Consider the following 15,055-nt stretch of genomic DNA (forward strand, 5'->3'; position numbering starts at 1 on the left):
AGGCTCAGCTTTTTCCTGTCACAGTCTTTCCTTCCTGCAGTGGGAGACCCAATATTTTCTCAGCACTTTGGAAAAAACACTCCCAAAAAATCTGGAAAATTGGTTACAGTGAAATACATGTTAAAGCCAATCTTTTTGTACAATTTTAATGTATTCTTCTATAAAGTAACATGATGCAAAATAACTGTGAACGTGCACTAGTGACTACAATCTACATGGCCACTATTACCAAGGCAGCAAAGCATCAAAGACCAAGCGAAATCTTTCCCAAAAGGGACTCATCTCTCTCATCTTCCTGTTCCACACAATATGTTCTTTTTGTCCCTAGAAGTTTTACATTTAGCATTCCAAAAACTTACACTGGCTCCTTCAGAGAAGCTGACTTTTGGCCTGTGCCTTTGTTCTTGTATCCTATGTTTGGAGTGTACAATTCTGAATATTTTTTCCAAATTTGTTTTGTTTTCATTAGAATGTTTCATGAGGATCAAATCCTGCATCCCAAGTGTGGGCCCCAGAAGGCTGGTGTAGTGGCACTGGGAAGCATTGGTGAATATGAGGGAGATGTGAACACGCTGTGTACCATCAAGGGAGAATACAGCTCCATATGGGTCATTCACCCTAGTGCACAAAAGCATTTTGGGGATGGGATCAATGACTATGGGGGCCGACTGACTGAACACTGGTAACTAAAGGGCTGGTAGCTATGGTGGCTACCGCAACCTTGAAGCTACAGTAGCAGTGATGGATCACTTCTGCTGGCACTGTGTGGCCTAGGAGAAAATTCAACCTTCCATAGACTGCTTCAGCACATAGCTCATTATTTGGGATGTGCATGGTGAAAAGGATTTAAAGAGAAATAGCTCTGCAAAAAACAGATGACATGGAAAAAACAAATGACTGACCTTAAATTCTACGATGAGGTGGCCAAACTGTGGCTCATGAGCCACATGTGGCTCTTTTTACCATTAAAGTGCAGCTCACGAAGCCCCTCAGGCCCCCCCCCCCCGATTTTCCACCGACCACAGTGGTGGGGGGAGAGCAGCTCAGGACCTCTGCCTTGCAGTGGGGTGATGTGGGAGGGACTTCTGCCCAGTGGGGAGGGGGGTCTCAGGGCTTCAGCTCTGTGGGGCGCACCTGCCAGGACTTCAGCAGGAGTGGGGCTGAAGCCCTGAGCCCCATCAGGCACCTCCTGCAGGGCAGAAGCCCCGACCCTGGCTCCCAGGAGACATGTCCCGCCTCTTCAACTTCTGAAGATTGTTGTATGCGACTCAGAGGGCAAGTAAGTTTGGCCACCCCTGTTCTGTGAGGAAACAGGAACTGATCTTTTTTCTGTTATTTTTAATGGGAGTAGGCTCACATATTTGAAGGGATAAGAACTAAGAGCACACAAATAAAGGACTACCAGGGTGCAACAGACAAAGGCTCAAAGTCAGAACATCCTGAATATTTCTAATAAAGTAACTCTTTTTTTAAAAAATATGGTAAGTTGATTTTTAAGCTGATCTCTGGATTTCATCACTTGAGTGGGAGAAGCAGGTGTGCAAATGACTTTAGTTGAATATGCTTCCAGTTCATTCCAGCAATTGTGTTCATAGCTCATTTGATTTGATTCTCACTAGCTGTAATACCAAAATACCAAATCCTATGCATTTCTAAAAGAGTATGGTTTTGGTTAGGGATGGGGGAACCTCAAAAGGTGCAGGGGTTTGATTCAGATAAAGTCCCTGGTCCAAACATCAAATGCTTATCCAAATCTTACTCGAATAAGCCAAATCAGTTAGGCCTAAATGAATTGTAGCTTTAGGGCCAGAAAACAAATGAAAGTTAACAGATGACTGGCCAAAAGGGGACTATAAATCAACTATTAATACATCTAATATACAAATGTGGACTTTCCTGAGGTCTGGATTTTCCCTCATTTCCTCTGGGGATTTTTCAACAGCTGGATGAGTGCAATAACTTGTCTTAAAGATGCTTTTTTCCTGTACTGGCTTCCATGCTTACAAACACAGAGGATTCAGGATCACATAGAGCATTCCAGTCTGAAGAACAATACCCTCCCCCAGGTGTCAATAAATTTGATATATTCACCAGGCCAGATTCACCAGTATGCTCCGGATGCTTTGCATCATTCTGGTAACACAAAACAGCCATAAACCTGGCTTACCTGTCAGTGGAGCAATGCAAAGCAGCCAGAGCATACCAACGAATCAGACCCATTCTTAATTATTATTGTTATTATATATCACCTATAGCAGTACCTCTGCATTGCTCTATGGACTACACTGGAACATGCTATCTGACACTGAACCTTTATAATTGCAACAAAAGTACTTAGTACAGAAAAACATTTCTTTAAGCCAAATTAACCCACTCATCCAGCTGTTGAAAAATCCCCAAAAGAAATGAGGGAAAACTCAGAACACAGAAAACCCATGCTTTACATCAGAGGTGTATTAATTATACCTGTTAAATCACATTTATAGCTACATTGTGTTGCCAGAATAGCACAAAGCAGTAGGAGTATGTCAACGATTTGGGCCAAAAAACCCGCACTCTCTGATCATGGATTCAGGGAAGAGACTCGCATGCTTTTAGTGAAGAATTAAAAAGCATGCAAAGAGTCCTCATTATCTATGACAGCAATAGGTGTTTGTTTGTTTAGTAGAATAAAGGAACAATTTAGTTCTGTTAGGGCACAGCAGTGCAGGTGCATGTGACTACAGTAGGAGGACTGGGGCAGTAATTATTTATTTACTTTATTGATTTGTAGTTGCAGCAGCAAGATGCTTATTTGGAAATTTTAAAAATTGTAATTTGGGTAAAACTACCTACAGCGAACAGCATCAGAACCCCCAGCTGCTTCCAAAAATGTTACTAGCCACGTTTTCATTTTGTCAAGAACAAAAACAAACAAATAACAAAGATCAAACAAAAAGCTAAACCAAATAAATATGTCTTCCTAGTGCCCTGAAGCTTGCCAGACTCCAGCCATGGCAGGCTGCCACTGGAGCGAATTCCAGAGGTGGGGGGTCCCTAGCTGAGGAAGTTCTGCTGCTGGTCTCAGAATGTTCACCCCTAAAAACTTAAACCAGGAGATGCTCAGCTGGTCTGTGGTGTCCCAGCTGGGTATAAGATAAGCAGCAGGATCTCAGTATATCACGCCAGCCAAGGTTTGGAAGATTATCATCACCACCATGCTTTGCAAACAGATGTGACCGGGAAGCCACTGCAGGCTTCAGCATGTTTCTTTATAGTGGATTATCTTGCTCAGAATATAAGAACAGCCATACTGGGTCAGACCAATGGTCCATCTAGCCCAGTATCCTGTCTTCCAACAGTGGCCAATGCCAGGTGCTTCAGAGGGAATGAACAGAAGAGGTAATCATCAAGTGATCCATCCCCATTGCCCATTTCAGCATCTGGCAAAGAGAGGCTAGGGACACTTCAGAGCATGGTTTTGCACCCCTGCCCATCCTAACTAATAGCCATTGATGGACCTATCCTCCATGAATTTATCTTGTTCTTTTTTGAACCCTGTTATAGTCTTGGCCTTCACAACATCCTCTGGCAAAGAGTTCCACAGGTTGACTGTGCGTTGTGTGAAGAAATACTTCCTTTTGTTTGTTTTAAATCTGCTGCCCATTAATTTCATTTGATGACCCCTAGTACTTGTGCTATGAGAAGGAGTAAATAACACTTCCTTATTTCCTTGTTCCACACTAGTCATGATTTTATAGACCTCTGTCATATCTCCCCCCCTCCACACACAACCAGTCATCTCTTTTTCAAGCTGAAAAGTCCCAGTCTTATTAATCTTTCTTTATACGGAAGCTATTCCATACCCTTAATCATTTTAGTTGCTCTTCTCTGTACCTTTTCCAATTTCAATATATCTTTTTTGAGATGGGGCGACACGATCTGCAAACAGTATTCAAGATGTGGATGTACCATGGATATATATAGAGGCAATATGATATTTTCTGTCTAGATATCTAGCCCTTTCTTAATGATTCCCAACATACTGTTCACTTTTTTGACTGCCGCTGCACATTGAGTGGATGTTTTCAGAGAACTATCCACAATGACTCCAAGATCTCTCTCTTGAGTGGTAACAGCTAATTTAGACCCCATCATTTTATAGGTATAGCTGGGATTATGTTTTCCAATGTGCATTATTTTGCATTTATCAACATTGTATTTCATCTACCTTTTTGTAGCCCAGTCACCCAGTTTTGTGAGGTCCCTTTGTAACTCTTTGCAGCCTGCTTTGGCCTTAACTATCTTGAATAGTTTTGTATCATCTGCAAATTTTGCCACCTCACTGTTTACCTCTTTTTCCAGATCATTTGTGAATATGTTGAATAGCACTAGTCCCAGTACGTCTCCTGAGGGACACCACTCTTTACCTCACTCCACTCTGAAAATTTACCATTTATTCCTACCCTTTGTTTCCTACCTTTTAATCAGTTACTGATCTATGAGAAGACCTTCCCTCTTATAACATGATAGCTTACTTTGCTTAAGAGCTAAGGGACGTTGTCAAAGGCTTTCTAACAATCTAAGTACACTTTATCCACTGGATTACTCTTGTCCCCATGCTTGTTGACCCCCTCAAAGAATTCTAATAGATTGGTGAGGCATGATTTCCCTTTACAAAAACCATGTAACCATCTTCCCCAACAAATTTTATTCATCTATGTGTCTGATAATTCTGCTCAGGAGGCGTGTAGTTACATTCTTCAACAGCTGTCTCTTCTCTGTAGACTTCAGGGTTTGCACCACTCTACATTCTAAAGGTCCTGGACATATTTATAGTCACAAGCCAAAAGTCCACACAAAACCTATGACCTGGACAGCTATGAACAAATTCCGCTGCTTAGGAAAGGAAGTTCCAGAGATACCTGATATTATATAGCAGGCATATTTCTGCAAACTTCTTCAGTTGTGAATTTAGAATTCTCATTTCAAATGAGAACACTTTGTACCTTACTGGAACAAATTCAACCCGAAGGAGAATGAAACAAAGAAATCAAATCTGTAAATCAAGATAGGCTCTACAACCACAGGTTATTAAGCTTGATGCAGGTATTACTGGGTGAAATGCTATGGCCTGTATTGTGCAGGAGGCAGTGCCAGATTAAGGTATAAACTAACTAAGCTACAGTTTAGAGCCTCACAATATGAGGGGTCTCTAAAAAGGAAAAAACTGACTCCATTTCAAATTTTATCAAAATCAATTGATAAAAGGAGATATGGGAAAAAGAAGATTCTCTCTAAATAGAGACATTTTCATTCAAATATGAAAAAAATATACACATCTGGCTACACAAATACCCTTACTGTTTACTAATTGTTCATTATTGACAGGCAGGAGAGGCCAGGGCTGAGAAAAAAAGATAATTGCACTTGTAAAATTAGTATTTCTATGCATAAGTCTATCAGTCTCCTAAGGCAGTGTTTTGTTGGTCAGCTGCTACTGGTAAAATTCTGACCGTGCCTTCATAACTTATTTAAATAAATAAATAAATAAATAATCTTACTGCGGATAAAATCGGGGAAAATGTGAGGTCGGAGATGGCAGTGTCGTGAAGCCATCCTGTCAAGCTCATACTCGTATGTTAGCGTGTTCTTTCTTCTTTTGATCTGTACATACGTACATTTGTGTGTCAGCTTTCTGCTTCATGCGCTATCCATGCTTCACATGATTGAGTTTGCAGGTGATCGCCTTATGGACTTGGGTCGAATGGATCTGGAGGACGATACATTTGTGTTGGCTTCCCCCCATCAGTTTCGGGAACCCTCACAATAAATATCAGAGTGTGCTGACTAAAGGATAAATAGAGGGTTTTGAGAGAAGTGAAGGAAGATACACACAAATATCAAAAATATTCTGAGTACTTGGTGAGTAAATTATTTCAAATTATGTTCATATATGATTTATAGGCTCTTAAAGCCTATAATATTCATTATATTTGCTTGAATATAGGCTAGTTTTTCTCACTTTCTCAATGCCTGTCTAGAGATTACCAGTCTTTTCTCGGATAAATTCTTTCTTTCTTTCTCTTTTGCACATACAGCTTGTTGACACTGTGTGTCTGAGGTGTTTACTCGAGATTAATTACTGATCCTGTGGGGGATAGAGAAGTGAACGTGAAGAGACGTGTCTGCCTAGAAAAAAGACTGGGACTTTCTGCTCACCAGGTTTGGAGCGCGCAAGATAATATTTTATTATAGTAGTATGCTTTGTAAAAATACTTATATAGACTTATAAATCACATGTGCATAATACATTGTATTTTTATAGGTTTCAGAGTAGCAGCCGTGTTAGTCTGTATCCGCAAAAAGAAAAGGAGTACTTGTGGCACCTTAGAGACTAACAAATTTATTTGAGCATAAGCTTTCGTGAGCTGCAGCTCACTTCATCGGTATGGCAAAAGAAAAATCCCAACAATTCATTGTTTCATAGCGAAAATTAAATCAGAATAAACATTTGTAGATATATTGTCTGGATGAACTTTTTATTTCCCTAACAAAATTAATCAAATATTTTTTTCATTTATTCAGATGAAAAGAAGGATAACTTTCCTTATTCATGGTGTAAAAAATTATATATCCTCTCTTGTTTTCCTGTGAGAACATAGACAAAATAGCACTAATTTTCACAGAAATATCCTGGTAAAATAACACAGGTTTTCAGTGTGTGTGTGTATATATATATATATATTATATATTATTTGTTTAGATATATAAATCTCTATTTATAATATTAAATTACATTTTTTACTTGTTTCAATAAAAACTTTCTGCTACTAATTTTAAGTACCGATATTAGGTAATTCAGCATAACCTTCTATAAAAACACATCAAATCAATTAAAAATACAACACACACACAATTTTCTGATGGTTGGCTTATTACCTGGGTGTAATTCATATAATATATAACTAATAGTTGAGCTCTAAGCTTGTGGGTTATCCACATCCTCTATCACCATCTTATATCCTCTAAGAGTCTCATTGCGTATTCAGACAAGGAATTCCACAATTTAGATGCCCCAACGGAGAAGACAAATTTCCTGAGAACTCTTCTAGTAAATTGTATTTACTCTATTTTTTTATTTTGTTTTTATATTGTATTGTTTACTTCTACTTTGCTTACATATGCAATTAGTTCAAAGAAGTTGTCTAAAACTTATTTCTATCATCATTATTACAGACAGGGCTGCTGAAAATTAAGATTATTATTCTAGTTTTACAACTTTGCCTTTGTATATATGCAAATATAAAGCTTTTGTGTTTATATAGTCAATGTCCTTTCTGTGAAAATAATAATAAATTTTTTTTTATGGTATGGGGCCTCTTACACTTGCCATAGCTTAGGGCTTCAGAATGTCAGAATCTGGTCCTGTCAGGAGGTCAGGCTATATAAGCATAATGGCTCATTCTTCCCTTAGAATCTCTATGTCTATTAATGTCTAAAAAGTGTCTAGTTGTTCAAATCCTGACAAAGTCCTTTCTTGCATAACACTGATTTGTGACTGCTGATAAAGTGTACCTTGTATCAGTCAGTGAAAAATTGTAGGTGTCTAGGGAAATAAGAGAGAGCTTTTGTTATGCAGTACGTTGATATTTCACTAGGTACCATAATCCATGAGTTACCCTCCACAAGTGTATTTGCTTGTGTAGTTATAGAGCTAACTGGTCTGAAGATGAAGCTTGCTAAATTTATTAACAGGATTATATGAAGGGGTTACCTGCAATAGCTCTAGTCTGGATTGCCTGTTAGGGAAAAATCCTACGAAGAATGAAAACCTAGGGAGAGAACAGGTTAAAGAATATTTAGATAAGTTAGATGTGCTAAAGTCAGCAGAGCCAGATGAAATTGATTCTAGGATACTTAAGGAATTAGCTGAAGCAATCTCAGAACAATTAGTGATTATCTTTGAGAATACATGGAGGCGTAAGGTCCTGAAAACCGGAGCAGGGCAAACATAGTACCTAGCTTTAAAAAAAGAGAACAAGGACCCATAGCATTATAGACCACTCAGCCTAACTTTGATACCTGGAAATACACTGGAACAAGTTATTAAACAATCAATTTGTAAGCACCTGGAGGATAACAAGATCATAAGGAATAACCATCATAGATTTGTCAAGAGCAAATCATACCAACCCAACCTAATTTCCTTCTTTGGCAGCGTTACTAGCCTAGTGGATAGGAGGAAGCAGTCTATGTGATATATCTTAATTTTAGTAAGGCTTTTAACAAGTCCCACATGAATTCTCATAAGCAAAGTAGGGAAATAGCGGTCTAGATGAAATTACTATAAGGTGGGTGCAGAACTAGTTGAAAGACTTACTCAAAGAGTAGTTATCAATGATTCACTTTAACCTCAGAGGCTGTATCCAGTAGGGTCAGCCCTGGGTCTGGTATTATGCAATATTGTCACTAATGACTTGGATAATGGAGTGGAAAGTATACTTATAAAATTTGCAGATAACACCAAGCAGGAAAGGGTTGCAAGAAGTTTGAAGGACAGGGTTAGAATTCAAGATGACTGTGACAAATTGGATAGAAATAAAAAAGATGAAATTCAATAAAACAGGTGCAAAGTACTTCACTTAGGAAGGAAAAATCAATTGCATAACTACAACTGGCTAGGTGGTTGTACTGCTGAAAAGGATCTGGGGGTTATAGTGGATTGCAAATTTAATGAGTCACCAATGATGCAACTGTGAAAAAGGCTAATCACTTTGGGGTGCAATAACAGAAGTGTCGTATGTAAGACACATGAGGCAATTGTTCCACTCTATTTGGCACTGCTGAGGCCTCAGCTGGAGCACTGTGCCCAGTTCTGCGTGCCAGACTTTAGGAAAGATGTGGACAAATTGGAGAGAGTCCAAATGAGAGCAACAAAAATGATAAAAGGTTTAGAAAATCTGACCTATGAGGAAAGGTTACAAAAATTGGGATTGTTTAGTCTTGAGAAGAGAAGACTGAGGGGGACTGAGAACAGCCTTCAAATATGTTAAGGGCTCTTACAAAGAGGCCAGTGATCAATTGTTCTCCATGTCCACTGAAGGTAGGACAAGTAGTAATGGTCTTAATTTTGCAGCATGGAAGATTTAGGTTAGATATTAGGAAAAATTGTCTAACTATAAGGGTAGTTAAGCTCTGGACTAGGCTCCCAACGCAGGTTGAGGACTCCCCAAGAGGTTGGATAAACATCTGTCAAGGATGATCTAGGTTTACTTGGTCCTGCCACAGCACAGGGGGCTGGACTTAACTTCTTGAGGTCCCTTCCAACCCTATATTTCTATGATTCTATGAACCTTTGAATACAATTTTAAAACCCACCTGTAAAATTCTGTAGTAGGGATAACTTCCTGTCAAATTCTGTAGGTTTGTAGTGGAATTCTGATAGGTGCCTATATAATATCTCTAGAACCCTATTGGATTCATCCCTATTACATGCTAAAACATCCCTATTTCCCATGAGGGGATTTTTCTGTACAAGAATTTTAAAGGATACTGTATAGAAAATATTATTACTCATCTATTCTTTATTATAGTAGCACCTAAGGCCCCCAATCAGTATTCAGGTATCATTGTGTTAGGCACTACACAAATACAGAAGAAGCCCAAGAGAGATTACAATCCATTTTTTTTTTTGCATATTGATTGTAACTTTTCACAGTGAAATATCTTTTCCACATGGGGGATTCTTAGACGTGCCCAGTATTAGCATAACTTTGCTCCCACTGAAGTCAATTGAAATTTTATCATGGACTTCAATGGAAGCAGAATTAGGTCAAGACTTGGTGCTTTTGAAATTCCCAACCACATGTACAATAAATGTTTAATACACCCAAATTATGTTTGCAATTATGAACAGTATATGAATTTTCAACATATCTGTGTTTCACATCACACTGGGTGTGTAATTTCAGTTTATCATTCATTAACAGGTACGGGGATGAAGTTGTTAACATTGTAAATGATTTTTTCACAAAACTTTTTGCAATTGTGTTTCAGGCACTTCTGTGCTCAGTAAAACTTTTGCCAAAACTTTTAAAAATGGCTACCTAAAGCTAGGCTTTAAAATCCATGTTTTGGTACCTGAATAAGTTTTTTTCAAAAGTGCCAAGCACCCAGGCACTCTAATCTCAAGTACTTTCAATTTTGTTGCAAAAGTTTTGCACTTTAGTTCCAGTGTATTATGTAAGAAAGGCTCCAAAATTACATGCCTTGAAACTGTCTCAAATGAGGCAAAGTAGACCTTGTAACTGCAATTTAGACCATGTAGGCAGATCCCTGCAGCCATGCAGAATCCCACCAATCTCCTTCCTAAGGATCTGGTCCATAGAGTGCTTTAGTATTTTGTGAAAGCTTAGAATAATGTACTTATTTTCCCTTAGTAAGCAGAATAAAACCACTTATTTTTCTTTACCTTATTTTTTCAGATGTATTCTCTGCTTCTATTTTCTTGTTCATTGATACACTGATGCATACAGTCAAATGGTCTGTAATGATGTGACCCCAGGTATAGAACCTGTGAATCAATCCCAGCCTTCATATAAAGAAAGTGCTTTAGGGAGTGTTCCACCAGTTTCCTGGAAAACTATTAAGAGTGAATCGTGTGCCAGCCTGTTCCAATTCAAGGTTGCCAAGTAAGAATTGTCTGGCTTCCAGCCAAATAATGAAAGAGTCTTTAAATCTATTCTCTGGAACGGCTTCTCATATGCAGCCTTACCTCTGCCAGCACTGGCTCCTCAGCATTCATAATGTTTCATCAGTTAACAATCCCAGATTGCATCCCCTAATCCTACCTAAATGTGACTGGTTTTACTGGTCATTCAGAATTTTCACACTGTGTAGTGTAGGTGTGGCTCCATAAAAGAGTATTTTAAATGTTAAACATTTAATATTTCTTAGAGAAACAGTGACTTTAGAATACAGATGAGGGAGAACATTAACTCCTACTAGATATTCCCCTGCTTATGTTTCCAACGATCGTGCCTGCCTACTTAACATTGCACTGGATTACTGGAAGCTCATATTTAATTGGTTATCCACTATTAAACCTAAGTACTTTTCAGTGTCACCATATTCCAGGATACAATACTTATCCTATAAGTATGACCTACCTTGTTTATTCCTGGATGTATGACCTTGCATATGCTATTTAAAATGCTACCGTTCAAGTGAGCATTTGCCACCTTACCAACTGATCCAGGTGAGGTCAGTCTGTATAACAGACCTGTCTTCCTTATTTACCACTCCATCAATTTTTGTGTCATCTGCAAATTTTACCAGTAGTGATTTTTATATTGTCTTACATATTATCAGTAAAGATACTAAACAGCACTGGGCCAAGAACAGATGCTTGTGGAGCTCACTAGAAACACCCCTATTAAGACAAGGAATGAAGAATAAACGAGAAATGACAGCAGGTATGTGAGCGGGTTAGTAGACAACTCTTCAGGAAAATTAAGATTAAAATATTTTCCCCCATTTTTGTTTAAACTTTCCATGGACATACCCCTCCTTCCCCCCATTTTTCAACCAGCTCTACTAGAGACTACTGGAAGGTAGTGAAAATGAAAAATTCCTGGACCAGCTCTCGGCGTACTTGATAACAAAGGATACTTTACTAAGGAAAAATGTTAACTATCCAGGATGTCTGAGAAATGAATAGATGCAAGATGTGCAAGGAAGGTCTTAAATTGTGCAGAAGATGACTTTATGATCCAAGAAGTAGAAAATCCCAATAGGAAAGAAGCCATCTACTTATCAGTTAGGAGGTACTGATTGAAAAATGGGGGTGGGGGGGGGGAAGGAAACATAGTAATCACTGACTACCTAAATTATTGATCACTAATGCAGCATGGTGTTATAAAGGACAGATCTTGCAAGACAAAAGTTATTGCAATTTTAAACGATTTAATTTTGAATTATATAGACTGGTTTTACTTCCTTGTTAAATTGACTGAAACAATGTTTGTCCCTTCCTAAATAACTGACCACAAAATTTTTACAAAAAGCTGGATTGCTATCGTTCAGTACATGGGAGAACAGTACCATACCTCTTTGACAGTTTCTTATCTCTGAATAGGTTAAGTTTATTTTTATTCCCTCAAATAAATGAACTGGAAGTTAACTGTATAAGTGTTACATTTACTCCCGGGTCCAACTGTTCAGGACCGTGAACAAGGGACCTATAATTAGACCTGGATGACTTTTTTTTCCCAGTAAACAGTAAATTTGCTGAAAAGTGCATTTTGCGGGAAAAGAAATTATTTGTAGATTCAGGTCAAATCTGGAAAATAGTTTCAGCTGAAAGAAAATTGGAAATGTGGAAATTGACATTTAAAAATAAATAGTTTTAACATTTCAATGAATTTATAAACAAAAAGTGGGTTTTGAATTTGCATTTTGTTTTGAAAATGTCAGTGATGGATCTGAACAAAATTTTTGCAGTTTCTTGTTTCAGTGGGGGGGGCGGGTAGGAATAAAACATCAAATTTCAGTTTGAAAAAAACTAGATTATGTTTTGCAGATTTTTTTCAGTGCTGCCACCAAACCGAAAAATCATTTATTGACTCAGCTCTACTTGTGTCTTCTAGACTCAGAGAACCAGATAAAGAATAAGTTAGTACAGTACAAACTTTCTTTGGTATGAAAGATGTGCCTTCCCTCTTTTTAAAAATCATCTTTCTTACATCTGAGTGTTTGTACCTATGAGAAAATGTTACACACGTTAATTACATCTCTCACAAAACCAGTAATCAGATAATGTGGGGGAGGAGAGTCTTGTGATGATCTGTGAAAGATCTGAGTGAATGATTTTTCTCCTTTACTTTAAAAAAAAAATTATGGGAAGTATTCAATTTTACTAATGGATCAGGAGCTTTAATTGGAAGGTGAAAGATTGTTTCCATCAAGATCACATTTCATATGAGGAAGCTGCATTTGATTCCTGTAAGTAAATGTTGATTTTCTGCTAATGTCCATTCAGATACTGAGCATGACAGCACACGGTCAGAAGCTTTACAAAATACTGCATGTTTCCAGGATTTGGTGACAGAAAATCTTGAAAGCATGAAAGAAAGGCTATTTATTCTCAGAGACACACTGTTTAGCCTCATAATAATTACCCATTCCTAATGTGAGGAACTGTCATCCAGGAGGTAAAGCTGTAGTGAATCATTTGTTTCTTTTATTGGGATTAAGTGTATCACTGAGTGAAGTACTAGTTGCATAATTGTGTAAAACATAAAAAAGAAGAGTGATGAAACAACAAGGGAGAAATGTTTACTCTAGGCATTATTTCATATATTATGGAAATACTCATACTACTAGCAAGGCCAACTTTGGGGCCACTCAAATTTGAAGGACAACAGGGGAAAGGATACTCCCTCCTCAACTTCTAATGTTGCAGAGATTTTAAGGCCAGAAAGAACTATTAGAGCTTCTAGGCTGACCTGTATACCATTGGCCATAGAATTTTATCCAGTTACTCCTTTATTCAATTCCCTGCCACTGTGCAGGAATCAGGCATTACTGCACCTTGATCCCTCCTATACTTTGCTTATGGCACATAATAGTTTAGTCTCTTGTGGGCTGTAATATATTGGTCTAATTTTGGTTGTTCGGTTTAACGTGCTGGTGCTGAGTGGTGTTTGTGGCCTGTGATATACATGAGGCCAGACTGGATGATCTGATCCCTTCTGGCATTAAACCTTGACTGTCTTGAGCCCAGTAACTATAATCGTCTCACACATAACACGAGGTGTGCTAAAGCTTCCTCACTACTAGTTTAAAAATACTTATGGCTTCCATTGCATATAAACCTTGCCCTGTCGAGGGGAAAAAAAGAGACCTCCAGATGTATAAAAAGTTCTTCGCACTTAATGTTTTCCACAAGGGGGTGATAAGGACAAGATTTAGGGTGATGGCAAAACAGCAGCTTTATTTGCTGTCGGGCTACCGCCACGCACCCAATGCCATCCATGGAAATTTCACAAAAGTTCCTATTTTTCAACACTTGTATTTATTAAGGTGTTGGGGGTTAATTAATAAATAACTTATTTACAGGATAAAGAAAAGGGCAAGAAGAATGTTTTGGACTCCTTAATGCTAAATTAGCCCCTAGCAACAAAGTGAGAGGTTTGGGCGCAGGGGTTGTTTTTTTGTTTAAAAGTAATACTACATTTTTGAAGACACCCTTAACAGGGACACATTTCAACTACCAATATCAAATCCACGCCAGTAGCTTCCACCATGCATGGGAAAAGGTGGTTTTTGGTAAAACCCCACTTGTTCTGTTTTGGTTTCGCCAGGTCAAAATCAAAACCATGCTTTATTTGGGTTTCATTGGGTTTGGATTGATGTTTTCATTGGAAACAGTGATTGAGCCTATACATTCTTACACAAGTAATCCTAGGAAGGACATAGCACTTCTAAGTAATAAAGAGGGGAATGTGATTAAAGGAAGACAATAGCATTATTAGTTCATCGCAGCTATAGAGAAGAGGGGAACAACAGAACCCAAGTGCACTCTGGTTGCTGATAAACAAGGCAAAGACTATGCAGCTGATTATTGCAGGACTAGCAGCCCTGTTTAGAGAGCATTATCTTATCTGTAGCTGGGAGTCCCATTTTCTAGGTATGAAGGCACTGCGTTAACACACATGATTTATCACCTGAGTAAAAAAAGAACATGGTCATTACTTCCTGAAGGGTCCAGAAATGAACCATTTATTTTATCTAAAGAGGGAAAGAAAAACAAGAAAAACTGCCTCTTTCTCACACACACTCCACCAGGAGTTGCAGCAGAACAAGTTGAGACAGAATGGTTCCAGCCAGGCTCACACATGCACAAGCATTAAAGCTTATTAGGGTAACAGAATAACCTTAATGGACAGCTAATTACTATAATGAATTTATTCAAAAGACATTAATTAGGCCTTTCGCACCCATGCAAAAATGAACTTTGTGTGTTTGAAAAAAACAGTTACATACAAATCAATGCAATATAAATCATGTATAC

Source organism: Natator depressus, chromosome 3, assembly GCF_965152275.1.
Source record: "Natator depressus isolate rNatDep1 chromosome 3, rNatDep2.hap1, whole genome shotgun sequence".
Taxonomy (NCBI): Eukaryota; Metazoa; Chordata; order Testudines; family Cheloniidae; genus Natator; species Natator depressus.